The sequence below is a fragment of the Rhynchophorus ferrugineus genome, unplaced genomic scaffold (genome assembly GCF_030347505.1).
Source record: "Rhynchophorus ferrugineus isolate W39M unplaced genomic scaffold, kcgeb_rfMv2 rfM7, whole genome shotgun sequence".
Lineage (NCBI taxonomy): Eukaryota > Metazoa > Arthropoda > Insecta > Coleoptera > Curculionidae > Rhynchophorus > Rhynchophorus ferrugineus.
Window position 1 is genome coordinate 4,368,320 of NW_027472586.1, and position 16,847 is coordinate 4,385,166.

At 33.6% G+C, this 16,847-nt stretch overlaps 1 protein-coding gene across 1 annotated transcript in view; it reads left to right on the forward strand.

Moving 5' to 3' along the window:
* LOC143199535 (muscle segmentation homeobox) overlaps window positions 1-12,563 on the forward strand; it is a 71,446-nt gene extending 58,883 nt beyond the window's left edge. The window contains exon 4 of the mRNA XM_076409423.1: window positions 12,290-12,563. The gene's annotated coding sequence lies outside the window, so the exon portion shown is untranslated. The remainder of the gene's footprint in view (window positions 1-12,289) is intronic.
* Window positions 12,564-16,847: the final 4,284 nt, after the last annotated feature.

The following is a 16,847-nucleotide window of genomic DNA, read 5'->3' on the forward strand; positions in this document are numbered from 1 at the left end:
GAAGCCTTTACTTTTTTTATCAAGAACATTCTGGTAAAACTTCTTTGTGGGTACATTCATGATGATTGTTCGTTCAAAACTACACCGAACCGAGATATACTTGTTTTTTTTAGCTTTTTTGACACAATTTCCTTCTATTTTCAATTCCAATACTATCAACTACTAGATTGGGTCAATATCACGACATTCTAGATATATGTCGGTCCTAGCTATGGATTGAATTGAAAATATTGAAAGCTTTAATAAAACTATATTGTTTTTTTAGTAAAAAAAATGTCTCAAACTCTTTCTAAGAGTTTTTTATCTCTTATATAAATGAGAGCACACCTTGAACCAACATGTCTGCTCACATGGGATATACATCAGTAAAAAGAAGGCTGTATCACACTGTACAAGTTTTAACAAGTTTCATCAACGAACTGGGAATAATTTTCTTTCGGCTTCATCATTTTTTGTCTTATATCCTCCAAAAATTTTCTTAACTAAAAAATTCTATCATCTTGGTTTAGGACATATACTATTATTGTAATATATCCATAATTATACTTTTTCATCTTTATTGGTAATATTATTCCAGAATACATTAGCGATTTTTGTATTTCTTATTCCAATTCCTTACTTATATACAGCCTCCTCTGCTTCATCGGCGTTTCGATGAAAATGTCATAGATTAATCCGCAATTGAAAATAAAGTATTTTTAGATGTTGCTCAAAAGTTCTAATCCTGTTAAAAAACACAATCTGAGCAATTACTTCTGATCATCGAAAATGGAAATTGCTCCTGTAGTTTTCTTTCGAAGACTCAACTTTTTTGTCAAGAACATTCTGGCAAAACACTTGTGTATCACAAGAATTACAAGTTTAAAGAGCGAGAACAAGAAGTATGGTATATTATAAACTACTAAACATCAATAATACTGTTACTGTAGAGGTCCGTGTCTGCGGGAATTGGAGTTAAAGACGCAAAGGCAATTTCTTGCATGACAACGGTTGTAAAAGTTGTGAATAATACACAGTTGCAGCTGGAGCATAATATATTTTGCAGAAGGACTTGGATTACAATCGTTAAACCTTTCTTTCATACATTCATTCGTTGAGAGTTCGGCCATTTTAAGAGATATACAAGAGAATCACCATAACATGGAACTGTTAATCTTGTGCTGTTGGTTATTTTGGTGTCGAATTATAATTATACCGAGATTAAAGATCACGGTAATTATAACGAACGACTTATTTTCGTGCGATATTAACAAAAATGATGATGGCGATTTTTGTACATTTCGTTGTAAACAGAGCGATTGATGTTCAGATCAGGCCGCCGGTAATTAACAACGGTTTTATTGAAAACGAAATTGTTTGGACGTTTATTATCAGCGACACGTCTGGAAATATTCAAATTATTTTCGCTTAATTAAATGTATCTTTTGCGGAGGGAAGAAGAAGTCCAGTGGCGTAGCGTTGATGCCGACCACCATCTTAATTATGTATTTCAATTTAAGATACTTTATATACACATTAGATGAACAAATTAACAAGTCAATTGAAAAGTCCCCGGCCTAACACATAGATGGCACTACTAGAATTAAATCCATACTTTTTAGTTAGCCGGAAAGCTCAAAAGATGCGTGTATAAATTTGACAGCTGCCGGATCATTATTTTGCGAATTATAGCATTTCGAGTGAAGCAACTTTTGCTATTGTGGAAAAAATGGTATAAAAGGGAATTTTGCGTGTTTTGAAGGGCAAAAATACACTTGAAGCAAATATTTGGTTTGGTACATCATATCACTCACGAATATTTGGGTATGAGAAAGCTCTGTGCAAAGTAAGTGCCACGCGAGCTCACTTTTGACCAAAAACAACGACGAGTTGATGATTCGGAGCAGTGTTTGAAAATGATCAAGCGTAATAAACCCGAGTTTTTGCGTTGATATGTGACAATAGATGAAACATAGCTCCATCATTTCACTGCGAAGTCCAATCGACAGCCATCCAAATGGACTGCACACGATGAACCCGCTCCAAAGCGTGGGAAAACGTTGAAGGACGAAATCACCGAAAACGGCTGCATTTGAAGAAAAAGAAAGTGCTGCTTCACCAAGACAATGCACCGTGTCACAAGTCAGTGAAAACGATGGCGATGGCGAAAAATCCATGAATTGGGCTTCGAACTACTTCTTCATCCACCGTATTCTCAAGATCTGGCCTCCAGCGACTATTTCCTTTTCTCAGATCTCAAAAGAATGCTCGCTGGGAAGAAATTTTCGTCGAATGAATGAATCGTACTGCAAAAATGGTATCGAAAAGTTGGAGGGTCGCTATAATCAGTGTATCACTCTCGAAGGGAATTATGTTGAATAAAAAACTAAACTGCTGACCCCCCTTCGCCTCTTGTTCCGCCACTGCAGATATCTCAGTTGTTATTCGGTTAAATAGACGGGTCGGCGTTATCTTCCCGTTCGAAGCGTAATTTCTCATTGGGTGTTTAATTATATTTAATTGATCCGGCGATATTTTAATGACTTTTGCTTTTTTCAGCGTTACATATGTTAATGGTATAATACGGCGATAAGGAGTTTCTTTGTAATTGTTTATAAGTTCGGTGCTATCGAAAAAATTGCCCTTGCGTTATTTATAGACCCGAACGCTGAGCGATCTTTCTGAGTCGCTATAATTTTCATTCGGCTTCATCATTCGGCTCCAGAAACCTTTCTTAACTAAAAAATTCCACAGTCTTGGTTTAGGACTTTTATTGGTAATACTTTTCCAGATTACATTGGCGATTTTTCTATTTCTTATTAGCCTACTTCTGCTTCATCAATATTCCGATGAAAATGTCATAGACAAATCCGTAGTAGAAAGTAAAATATATTTAGATGTTGCTCTAAGCTAGAATAAACTTAAGCTTAAAAACTTTAAAATAAGCTAGAATAGACTTTAAAATAAGTTAGAACAGTATCAGTATAATATTTCAATATTCGTGCGATAATGAAGTATGGAATCTTTCCTCATGCCCCCTTGCAATTCTCTTGATTTTTTGGCTGACTATGGATATCTGAAGGTCTCGATGTAGGTAATCAGTCCTATAGTATTTGGGTGCACCCACAATAGCTCTCAGGACTTTGTTCTGAAAATTTTGTATTTTATTTAAGTTACTCTTTGCAGAACGTCCCTATAATTGAACTCCGTATGTCTATGTAGGTTTCAATATTTGCTTATATAATAGCAATTTATTATGTACTGATAATTATGATTTTCTTCCAATTAGCCAGTACATTTTTCTATATTTCAATTCCATTTCTTTTCTTTTCCTCTTTATATGTTTCTGCCAGCGAAGTTTTGCATCGAGATTCATTCAGAGATATTTAGCGTTGTTGCTATATGGAATTATAGTATTTTTTAATGTTATGGATGCTCTGTCTGTTTATAGGTGAAGTGCACATGTACAGATTTATTTTCATTAATTCTTATTTTCCAAGCTTGTGTCCAATTATTTATATTGTCACTTGCCTGTTGTAATTTTCGTGAGGTTTCTTCACTATTATCTCCGACAGCTCTAATCTCAATATCATCAGCAAATGTAGCCATCGTAATATTTTCCGTTTGTGGTATATCACAAGTGTAAGTAGATAAAGCATTGGTCCCAGTACACTTCCTTGTGGTACACCTGCTTTAAATTTTTTTATTGTAGAGTAAGATTGTTCTTGTTTAACTCTGAACATTCTGGTTGTAATGTATGATTTTAATAGTTCGGTGTGTTGTTTTGGTAGCATTTTCTGTAGTTTATCAATAGGACCTTCATGCCAAACCTTATCGAAAGCTTGTGTTAGATCTAAAAATATATCTGTGCATACTTTTTTACTTTCGTAGCCTTTTTCATTAACATCTGTTATTCTGTGGACCTGGTCAATTGTTGAGTGCTTGTTAATAAACCCAAACTGGTGTGTTGGTATTAGGTTTTTTCTCTCTAATAAGATGCGAAATGCTTGGTGAAAAAACGCTTCTTGTGGGAGAAAATGGCCCGGCTTTTCTGTGACTTGTAACCTCCAGAAATGTAACCACTAGACTGTCTCATCGAGATTTTTCTGGAGTTGGCCTTGGATATGCGGTTCTACCTTTGAAGAATAAAAGCATGCTGGGTGGTCTGCGTAATGAGCTGGCTCCGGTTTTCCGGCTGAAGAGAATATCTTTAATCTTCATCAGGAATGATCGTCATGACAGGAATGATTAGATAAGAGCAGTCAGGTCATCGGTTGGACCTAATCCTAGATAATATTGACCGAGTTGGATGATTAAAGACGGTAAAACCATTTGATCTAATTCAGTAACATTGAAGCAATGACATATATGTTAAATCCAAAATGTCTATCATAGTTTTAAAATCGTAACGAATTAGGATAAACCCAAATAGATTCATCAAATGTCACTATTCATTTGACGCCTTCCAAAATACACATCTGCTTGAGTCACGTCATCGTCGATGAACACAGTTAAGTAAAATCGATTGTACATAACGATGCATTAAAACTACAGAGGATTAGCAAAATATCATAAATTAAGCGGGCAGTGACGGGCCTACTTGATAAATGGTCACGTGGCGGTTAGCGTAAGAGAATTTAAGACCTTTTTAATTGGTTGTAAAGTGGCGTCTATTTTCTGTACCGAAAAGATTTATTCCCTCGTTTTTCGGGGCCTCAGAGCCCGACCGGTCGGTTTAAAATTAAGCCGGCCACATGTGTCATTCCGCTATTGCCGTCGACTATTTTTTTTTCTCCCTGGTCTTTCTCCTCGCTCGTTTTCTGTTCGTGTCGCTTCTCTTTTTTGACGTTTAATTCGACGTCTGCCGCAACGATTGCCCGACAGGATCTATGCCAAGTCTAAGACGAAATACGAAAAAGAAAACGACTGGTACATATAGTGGTTTCTTTAGGGTACTTAATTTCGATCTTAAAGCCTCTTAATGATTTAGGATGATTTTATTTATTTATTACATTGTTACTAGTCGATGTCAACTAACTAACGTACACTACACAATATCAAAATGGTTTGATACTTTTGAGTCTGCGCTCTGTTCTGGTGTTATTAAAGAGTTGTATTACTTCTACATTGACATGAGAATAGAGTCTGTTATCATATATTCTTGCAATTATCTTGATTTCGTTTAATTCGAGGTGTACCAAGTCTAAGACGAAATACGGAGATAATGAAAAAATACGATTGGAACGTATAGTGGCTTCCTCCTTTTTTTCACTCACTTTTGCTTTTAGAGCCTCTTAAAGAGGACTAGTAATTGCCTGTGGCCGAAATTCTACTACAGTGTATGAAGTTAAACATGTGTTTCTCATAAAGGAGTAAAAGGGCTAATTTGAAAATGATGTGTTGCTTAAACTTGTTTTTTCAGTATTTTCAATATAAGATGTGTGTTAAAATACACTCAAACAATCTCAAGAACTAAAACTCACTATCATCAACAATTAATAAGTATTAAAAAGTGTAAATTACCACGCGGTTGAACATTAACACAGATTATTATATGAAAGATTATATTTGAGAACTGTAACAACTTCAGAGCATCAGATATAACTATACATGATCTTTCTTTACTTTTATGTTATAAACATAAGTATGGAATAATAAATGATTTAGTACATGTTTGTGTGATAAAAGAGAGTGAATATAGAGATTAAAATGTGTATATATATATTAAAGGAATGTATTTACAATCATTAAATTAACTGTTGATTTCAGAAAACTTATGTATATCACTACATAGTATAAAACAAAGTCGCCTTTTCTGTCCCTATATCCCTATGTGCGCTTAAATCTTTAAAACTACGCAACGGATTTTGATGCGGTTTTTTTCAGTAGATAGAGTGATTCAAGAGGAAGGTTTATATGTATAATACATGCATAATATACTAAGGCAACATTGCTAATTTTAGAGGTTTCTAACGTGATGTCGTAAATTAACTTATTTTTTAGGCTTATTTAGCAATTAGCAAAAACGCTGCCTAACCCTACGAGTTAGATCAAATTAATGTACTACAGTATTGTACACCATAAAAAGGTCTACAAAAAAGTCCGCGATGGTATATGTTTATCTTTTAGGGATAACCCACATTAACCATTTTTGTTGTTTACTTTTTACGTGAGAAAATGGCTTATTTACGAAGCTATTTTAAGCAATACGGCATTAATCCTTATCGAATTAAGTACCTTAAATACAGTGTGCAATTAATATAGATCAATATGGTTCCTTGTTAATACAGCATGTAAATTAAACAAATATTTTCGGAGATATTACAAATTTAAAATTTGCGTTTAAAAATGTGTAATGTAATAAAAATTGTATGAATTTAGAAACTCCAAAGATAGCAGGAAATCTTCATAGTAAGTATAGGGGAAGAGGAATTGTTTTACTCCAAATTTAATGCGTGCAGGCCAAGGGCAGTAATGAATGAACCAAAAATACTGGATCGATTTTAATCATGTTTTCATTGAGTGACATAGGCATATATATTTTATGCCCGTGCAAAGTCGGAACGGGCTGCTATGTTTTTATATACAACGTTCATATTTTTTCTGTAGTGTATTTAATTTAGTATCAGCATTGCACCCGTGCGAAGCCGGGGCGAGTCGCTAGTAAAGTATATAGTTGAAATAATTGATACAAGGTTCAAACAATAAAATGTCATATAACTTAATATTTCAATTCAAATCAATTCAATAAAATCTTTACAAATGTACTGTTAATAATTCATAATTTCTTTTATTTGTCCTTTGTGTTCCATCTATGCCAATTATGTAGTTAGTTTCATTTTAACCCTTGAATATTTTCATTATTTTCTTTATGTATTCATATAGTCCTTATCTTTTATACATATCTCTTACCTGAAATTGATATTACAAAATCAATAATTACACCAGGCTAACTAAATAATTATTTCTTTACTTCATTCTTTATTTCAATCTTCGATCTCGCTCTTGCAGATATGCATTTTTAGTTCGTCTTCTAAAGTTTTTATTTGCCTATTGCTTTCTACTTTATCTAATGTCCCATGAGGTAACTAACAACTCACCGACAAATGAGGAATTAAAATTCCATGAAATAATTTTATTGTTTAATTTAGTTAACTGTTAATATTCTTTGCAACATTCATTTTAATTCGTGATGTATATATAAAATAAATATATTACAAATGAAATACCACTAAAATTTACAGATATTATTGTAATAATCTTAACAATGGTTAGAATTGCCTCTAGTACAATTAGATGCTTTGTCTCCAGCTAAACTCTTAACCCACTCGGCTACCTACTGGGTTTGTTTATATACTTTGTGTCACCGATCGGAGAGCTAATAGGTCAATTGAAAATTCCCCGACCTGACACATAGCTGACGCTACTAGAATTAAATCCATATGTTTTTTTAGATAGCCTTAACCCTCAAAAGATGTCAGTTGAAGCAAAAACTTGGCTTGATGCCGAGTTTCTGGTCACCGCCCCAGGAAAATCAACCATCAAGGATTGGTATGCTATGTTTAGACGTGGTGAAATGAGCACCGAAGACGGTGAATGCAGTGGACGTCCAAAAGAGGTTCTTACCCACGAAAACAATAAAAAAATTGAATGAAATAGCAGACACTCAGCAACAGTCGGCTTGCAAGGTTATGGTGTCTGTATTTTGGGATGGGCATGGAATAACTTTCATTGACTACCTTGAAAAAGGAGGGACCATCAACAGCGACTATTACATAGCGTTATTGGACCGTTTGAAAGACGAAATCGCTGAATACGGTCGCATTTGAAGAAAAAGAAAGTGCTGCTTCACCAAGACATTGCACCGTGTCACAAGTCAGTGAAAATGATGGCAAAAATCTATGAATTGGGCTGCGAACTGCTTCCTCATCCGCCATATTCTCCAGATCTGGCCCCCAACGACTATTTCCTGTTCTCAGATCTCAAAAGAATGCTCGTTGGGAAGAAATTTTCGTCCATGAATAGGTGATCGTCGAAACTGTAGCCTATTTTGAAGCAAAGGACAAATCGTACTACAAAAATGGTATCGAAAAGTTGGTCAGTCGCTATAATCAGTGTACCTTGAAGGGAATTATGTTGAATAAAAAAAACTAATTTTGCCAAAAAATGTGTTTTACTATGGTAGGCCGGGAAAATTTCAATTGTTCTGTTATTCTAGTTTTATTGGAATATATTTATATGTAGCGCGTAATAAAGAAACATTTTAGGCCTAAAAATTCTTCCTTGTCATAAGCTTTAACCGTGCCTCCCGGTGTTTCCGTCCCCCTCAAAAAGGGAGGCAAAATTTTTGCAAAGCCGTTTAATATAGAGATTCTTTTGTTGAAAAAAAATAGGGTAAAACAATTAAGATATATTTACTAAAGCGAGTTCCATGTCAAAACTTAATCGGCATTTTGTTTATTACACGGATTAGATGCATTCATCAGTCGAACGGTCAACGCAGTGATTTCGATGAAACCGTTTATGGCCGATGTAATTTCTCATTTGACGCCATCAATTATGCGACCTCTAGATTACGTTTATCGTTGACCTTTTCGGGGCGAGATAGCCGAAATTAATTTGTCTCATTTGGTGATCCCATTTCTTATGTCATAGTTAAATTTAGTAAAAGCCATTAAATTATATTGGAGATAAATTGTGTATAATTATTTTTATTGATTAGGGTAAATAATAATTTATGATATGTATCGGTCTGTTGGCTCGATTTCTCGAATAAAGTGTTTTGGTTCGTGATAGTTGTGTTGGTTGAATGATTTATGTTGTTGTTCCAGTTCGATCTAAACTGTGTGTTAGGAGTGTGTTTCTTCGCCCGCCCGATAATGTTGTTTACTATTATCGGGACATAAATTTGATTTAATAAGGGAACTGAAGATTTTTTTGGATTTTATTTCATTTATTTTCTGTTTTTCTTCCTTAAACAACTAAATAGTTCCTATTAACATTCATATTAAACAAACTGGTAATTTTTTTCACTTTTTTTAAGGAAAATTGGTACAATCTTTTATATTAATTGGCTTAGCGAAAATTATGCCTCCGTTTTTGATGAAAACGACGGCACTGTTAAAGCTCATAACAGGTCAATTGAAAAGTCCCCGGCCTACCATAGTAAAACACATTTTTTGTCAAAATTAGATTTTTTATCCAACATAATTCCCTTCAAGAGTGATACACTGGTTATAGCTACCCTCCAACTTTTCGATACGTGCGATTAGTCTTACGATTATATAGTATGATAGTTAGATAGTACGATTTGTCTTTGCTTCAAAATAGGCCTCAGTTTCGGCAACTACCTCTTCATTTTACGAAAATTTCTTCCCAGCGAGCATTCTTTTGAGATGTGAGAACAGGAAATACTCGCTGGGGACCAGATCTCGAGAATAATTCAAATTCGACGCCCAATTCATGGATTTTTGTCATCATTTTCACTGACTTGTGACACGGTGCATTGTGTTGATGAAGCAGCACTTTCTTTTTCTTCAAATGCGGACGTTTTTCGGCGATTTCGTCTTTCAAACAGTCCAATAACGTTATGAAATAGTCGCTGTTGATGGTCCTTCCTTCTTCAAGGTAGTCAATGAAAATTATTCCATGCGCATCCCAAAATACAGACGCCAAAACCTTGCCGGCCGACTGTTGCGCTTTCCCACGCTTTATCGTGTGCAGTCCACTCGGATGACTGTCGATTGGACTTCGGAGTGAAATGATGGAGTCATATTTCATGTCACATATTGACGTAAAAATTCGGGTTTATTACGCTTAATCATGTTCAAACATTGCTCCGAATCATCAACTCAGTTGTTTTTGGTCAAAGGTGAGCTCGCGCGGCACCCACTTTGCACAGAGCTTTCTCATACCCAAATATTCGTGAATGATATGATGTACACGTTCAGCTGATATCTTTAGAGTGTCTTGTGAGTTGCTATTTCATTCAATTTCAATTTACAGTCATTCAAAATCATTTTATGGATTTTCTTAATGTTTTCGTCGGTAACAACGTCTTTTAGGCGTCCACTGCGTCCATCGTCTACGGTGCTCGTTTCGCCACATCTAAACTGAGCATATCAATCCTTGATGGTTGATTTTCCTAGGCAGTATCCGGAAACTTGGCATCAAGCCAAGTTTTTGCTTCAACTGTATTTTTTCCCTTCAAAAAGCAACATTTTAACAACATGCGAAATTCCTTTTTATCCATTTTTACACAATAACAAAAATTGCTTCACTCAAAATGCTATAATTCACAAACTAATGATCCGACAGCTCTCAAATTTATACAGGCATCTTTTGAGATGGATTAATTTTTAAACAACAATAAAGATGAATTTAAAATTTGAATCTCCTGATGGATAGTATTTAATGTAGCTGATGCTTCTTTGACTGAGCGTAAGATATAAAGTATTACTGGATTGAAAACTTGTGATATAAAATATTTGCTTCTTTTGTTCCTAGAGACCTCCTTTGAAAATATGAATTATATGTACCTATCGTAAACGAAAAATATTTTAAGAACAGATTCTGACGGATGAGGAGGTAATTCAAAGGATCAGGATAAGGATCAATAATAAAAGTTCGACCGCCATTACAGCACATTTCTTAACGTCCGTCTTTACATTTTAAATCACGATACCAAATACAGGGCAGCCGATTTCCTATACTTACAATTTTATCATTTGAAGAGTCAGTAACTTTTCTATGTTGTTCAGGTTGATTTTAATTATATTTTCAGTTTCTACTACTTCATGATGACCCTCTGAGGTATATCTTCTTGCAGCGTCTCTGGTTTCATCAGTGTGACTCGTGACTTGTTTTAATTGTTTATTTGAGTGATTATGTCAACTTAGTTGCACATGATCGTCACTATTTTGATTTAAACCGAATAAAAAAAAATATCAATCTGTCGATGTCTTCTCAGCTTTCTTCTATGTCTGTCTATGGTATGATATTTAAATATTTTTTTATTAATCTCTGAAAACTTCAACAATCTGTCCATGAGCAATAAGTATTATATTATATTGCATGAGCATTTTACTGTGAGAAAGCTCTGATCAAAGTGGGAGCCGCGTTTGTTCATTGTTGACCAAAAACAAGAACTTGCCGATGATTCTGAGCAGTGTTTGGTCATGTTTAAGAACAACCGAAACAAACCGGAATTTTTGCGCTGATATGTGACAATGGCTGAAACATGGATCTATCACTTCACTCCAGAATCAAAACGATCGTCATCTGAGTGGACAGCAACTGGTGCCAGACCTATTTTGAGGTAAAAGATAAATCGTTCAACACAAGTGGTATTAAAACGTTAAAGCGGAGCTGGAATGATTGATTGGATTGATTTCCGTTACATAATATAACTATCCTGACATGTATAAGATCACTTCATTGAGTGATTTACTGTACAACTTATAATCTAAATTTTATTCTAGTTGCTATTCTAATTTATCTTAAAATCTATCCTAACTACTCGTTATGGGTTCTAAGGGGATATTGCGCTGAATCAGTTTGTTGGACAAGTAATATGGGGCATCGACGATGGCTAGCAATACTTTATTCTGGAACCTCTGGAGGATATCTATGTTAGATTTGCTAGTTGTACTCCATAGTTCAATACAATAGGTCCAAATGGGCCTAAGTATTAGCTTATACAGCAAAACCTTGCTGTCTAATCATAATTTAGATTTACGGCAATACATTTAGTTTAGTTTGAACCCAAATTGTTTGCGTTTTGTCACTTTCTCCATGTTAAATGTCGATCAAAATTCATTCTCAGATATTTAACGTTGTCTGCTTGCGGAAGGTCATGATTATCCTATTTTACTGAAGGAACATGTTCTTCTACAAAGAGTGAATGTCATATTAATACACAATTCGACTTTGTTAAAATGAAAATGGATGTGGCTGATATTGGAACCTCGTGTTATGATAAAACCGCTGTATCGTCAGCATATGTTGCAACAGTAGTGTTTGTTGAGGTCGGTAGGTCAGCTGTATACAATAGATATAACAGTGGGCCAATAACACTGCCCTGCGGAACACCCGAATATATTAGGTGTAGGGCAGTGATTATTCAAATATAAAGAACTTTGCCGTAATCTTTTTAAATATGTTTTTGTACAAAAATTGTCCTGAAAATAATGAAAATAACAAAAATTAATTATCCAATTTGGTGCAGTGGTTCTGAAATTATGCACATTATTTATATAGATATATAGATATGACTTAATGACTTTTGTACTAATGAAATGTTTTGTTTCAGATTGTCTCCGGCTCCCTTATCGCTAATTCAATCTGGCAGACGTGTAAATACAGGACACAGGTGTATATATCGTGTAAAAAACGTGTAAAGAGTTTTTCGTGAAAAATTATTTATGTAGGTTTGACTGGATTGTGTACATTATTTATTTGTGTAAAAACAAAGAGACGTCGGTCTAAGATCGATGTCTGATTGAAGACCGTTTCGAAAATTAGAGATAATATTGTAATATGAAGTATTAGTAGGAATATAAGTAAATAAAACACTTTAGAAGTAATTTTTTGTCTTTCATTTATTCCTTTATAAAATAAAATATGAAAATGGGTTAAAATATACAAGGATTCGTTAATATCTCATGAGAAAAGATGAAAACTAAACAATAATATCACGTAGTATTTCTACAAAAGTTCTAACAGATCCAATATTAGTTCTATATGTTTTATCAACTCTTTTAAACTATTTAAATCGAGATATTCGAATAGGCCTTGAAATTGGTACCTGTTTTAATGTTTGACGTAAGTATCAAGCTAGTGTTTCTTAAATTTTGAGCAAAATAGAGTGGTACGGTGGTACATTTGCAAGTATTTTCATATCTATGACGAAGGATAGTTTGAACGATATAAAAAGTTTGAATACAATGAAGTATAAAGCTTCTTAGACTAAACTGCCAGCTCAAACTGTCAAAGAACTTTCAGGCGGCTTAGTAGTTGAAGAATTAACTGTTTCTAGGCATTTTGCATATAGTGAGAAAGATTTAAATGGCAAGAAAGTCCACATTACAGTTTCATTGCTTACAAGGCAAGATATAATAGTTTTCAGTAGAATATTGCGAGTGGCCATGAAAAGTGGATGATCATCCACATCCATCTTAAGTGCCAAAGTGATTATTTAGCCCAGGAAAGTCATCAATATCAGCAACAAAACGAAGAATATATTCGACTGTGCAGCCTTGCTGTACATATGGTGCGATGAGCATGATGTAGTTTATTACAAGCTGCTGAAACTGAATGAAACTGTTATTGCAAATGCTACTGGCGTCTATTAAAAAAATTGATCGACGTGCAAAAATGGGCGGCAATAGTGATTAATAGATTCAAAGTCAGAATAAGGCTTAAAACTCTTATTCAGTTATTGTTTAATCTATTTTTCAGTCAGCATAACGCTATCTACGAACAAAAAAGGATCCATTAACTTTTGAATTTCAACACTCTCGCTTTCAAGAACTTACTTGCTCTGAATGATTGCATGTATTTGTGAATTTATGTCTCATTTATAGCTATATATTGATGCAGAGGGTATAGTATTTTAGTAACAAGTGTACATCCCTTTCTTGTAGATATACGACCATTTTTATAGAGTTGAAGACATTGCAATAAATATATAATAAACTTTATCTATCTCTATCAAGAATATAAATTAAAGCATATCCTGGATATATTCTATCTCTGGACTCTCAATTTCATATATAGATGATATTAAAAATGAAAAATTCAATATTATTTTCGAAAACATTTCAAGAGCATTTATCAGTTACACATTACTAGTATGGTGATATACTACAAAGGTCAATAAAAATAGTTAAACTTCTTGGACTAATATTTAAAAAATTTCGATGGCAGGACTATTACCTACAGTACATATATATGTGTTAGATTGTCATAATATAGGGAATTTAATTATGCGGATGTTCCACGAAAAGTAACATCAAACAACACAATTTTTCAGAATAATATCCTGAGAATTATTGTAGGTGTACACAGATTTTACAGAACTAATTACTTTCACCGAGATCTTCATTTGTCACTCAGGATCAATCAAGAGAATAAGACATAAAGAGACAGGACACAGGCTCAAAAGAATCAAATCATTTTATCTTGGATAATATGGTGTAATGAGGTGCATTTAATAGAAGAACAACAGTTTTAATACTTGAACATTTTTATACCAGAGCCTAAGATAGGCCCGATAGTTCCTCACAGATATATACCTAGATTTAAGTTGTTGTGAAGACAATTTGTAGATTAGTCGGCAACGACTAGAAACAATGATTAATAAATAATTTAAAAAAAGATTGTTAAGATGTTACAGACATTTTACCACACTATAAGCTCATGGTTGGATGCTGTGTGGAGATCTAAAAGTTGTCTTCATCCGCTTTTATCAAAAAAAAGTGTTTTAAAAGTTTCTATGTGAATGGGCGAATGGGATGAAAGAAAGACTTGACAATCAGTAAAAAGAATATGTCGCATAAAAATGTGGTAGGCCCAAAAATTATTCTTCTATCCTCAATATACCTAAAACAGGACTTAATGAAACAATTGATAAACGCCTGGCTAAAGATGGTAACTGTGTTAAAATTTTGTGTCTGAATATCATTTAAAGGAGTTGCAAATAAGTTTTTGGTGGGGTGTATTAACTATAGACCATCTCGAACTTTTTTGCTAAATTCATTCTTGCATAATAAACTTTTTTTTTGATTTGATGAATTTGCTCTGACGATTATGGAAAATCATAGTAAAACTAGCCATTTCTCATGAATAGAAAAACAGTAGAAGCATGTATTTGGCCGAAATAGTTATTACTATTTTCAGTCGCTAGTATTTTGATTATCGACTAGTTCGACTTTTTTGAGACCATCGACAGTTTCTCCTGTTTTCACTCGATAATTTCTAAGGCTAATCCTAACTAAAGACCCTCTTGAAGTATACATTTTTTTTTTTAATTGATGAATTTAATGTGATGATTATAGAAAGTCTTATTAAAACTGACTAGTATGGATATGTTTTTGTCGATTTTACTACGGTAATTGTATGTCCAGTAACAATTACGACGAGAAAAAAAAATTAACTAATTAAAATCGTTAATTGTCGGCGATAAGCACTAGTAACGGCCAGTTTACGTAAAACACTGTAATCTCTAGCTGTTTATTCGAAATTACACGTTAAAACCCGCGACATTAGTACACGGAGAATTCCCGAGGATTGTTCCCGACCCGTCGTAGCCGTCGACGCATACATTTGCATTCGTAAGATGTACAAAATTAAATATTTCCATTTTTATAGTTCGGCGACTAGCGCTACGCCATTAGTTTTAAATTACATTGTGAATGCAGAATTTCATTATATTCCTACCTCGACGACGGTTAACGGTCGGCGACGTCGTTTCACAATGTTCAAAGATAAATGAAAAATAATGAAGAAATAAGTCGGCATGAAACGAACTCTGAAACTTTCGCAAATCCGTAGGAAAATTGCCGGCTGTTAACGGCCTCATTAATCCGGAATTTTCGTTATGTTTTCGTTCGGCTGGACAGGAACGTAACATGTTGTTCGATAAGTCTCCGATCTGGATTTGACCCTTTAGTAACCGGTTATATGTTGTTCGAATAGTTGCAAAAAACATTCTGAGTCAATATATTTATAAACCCATTACTTTATAATCCCACACAGCTTCATATTCGATTTTTCAAATCTGTTTTATGGACAAACTACCGATTTTTGGCGACTAGAACATTTAACATCATCGGTCTTGTACCACCATGTTTTAATCTGATATCCTAGACTATAATAGTTGTTTTCGGGTAAAAAGCCTTAATAAAAGCCTAATTAAATAAGTCAAATATATACATTTTGAACTCTTAATTAGTACCTGAGGTATATAAAATTTTGGCACTTTTTCCATATATATAAGTCGTAAAAATATGCAATTTCTTGTCATTTTCAATCTTCTTGGTGTCATTTCCGTCTAACTAATCGCATGTTAATGAAAGTTTCAGAGATTATAAAGAATTTTACGCTCTATCGAATAGTTGTCAAACAATTTTTGTAAAACCTTCAGTTTTTTGGTTATATAGTGAAAAATATATTTTTAAAAAATCTGTGGTTTTCAATTTATATCACACATATCAAAAACTATAAATTCTGGAACAATTTAACGTGGATTTTTGTTTCTTTCACATTAAAATATATATATTTTGAACTTTTTATTAGTATCTGAGAGTTAAAAAATTTGGACATTTTTTCCATATATATAGTCGTAAAAATATGCAATTTTTTGTAATTTTCAATCTTCTTGCTGTCATTTCCGTCTAAATAATCGCACGTTAATGAAAGTTTCAGAGATTATAAAGAATTTTACGCTCTATCGAATAGTTGTCAAACAATTTTCGTAAAATCTTCAGTTTTTTAGTTATATAGTGAAATATATATTTTTAAAAAATCTGTGGTTTTCAATTTATATCACATATATCAAAAACTATAAATTCTGGAACATTTTAACGTGGATTTTTGTTTCTTTCACATTAAAATATATATATTTTGAACTTTTTATTAGTATCTGAGAGTTAAAAAATTTGGACATATTTTCCATATATATAGTCGTAAAAATATCCAATTTTTTGTCATTTTCAATCTTCTTGCTGTCATTTCCGTCTAAATAATCGCACGTTAATGAAAGTTTCAGAGGTTATAAAGAATTTTACGCTCTATCGAATAGTTGTCAAATAATTTTCGTAAAGCCTTCAGTTTTTTGGTTATATAGTGAAAAATATATTTTTAAAAAA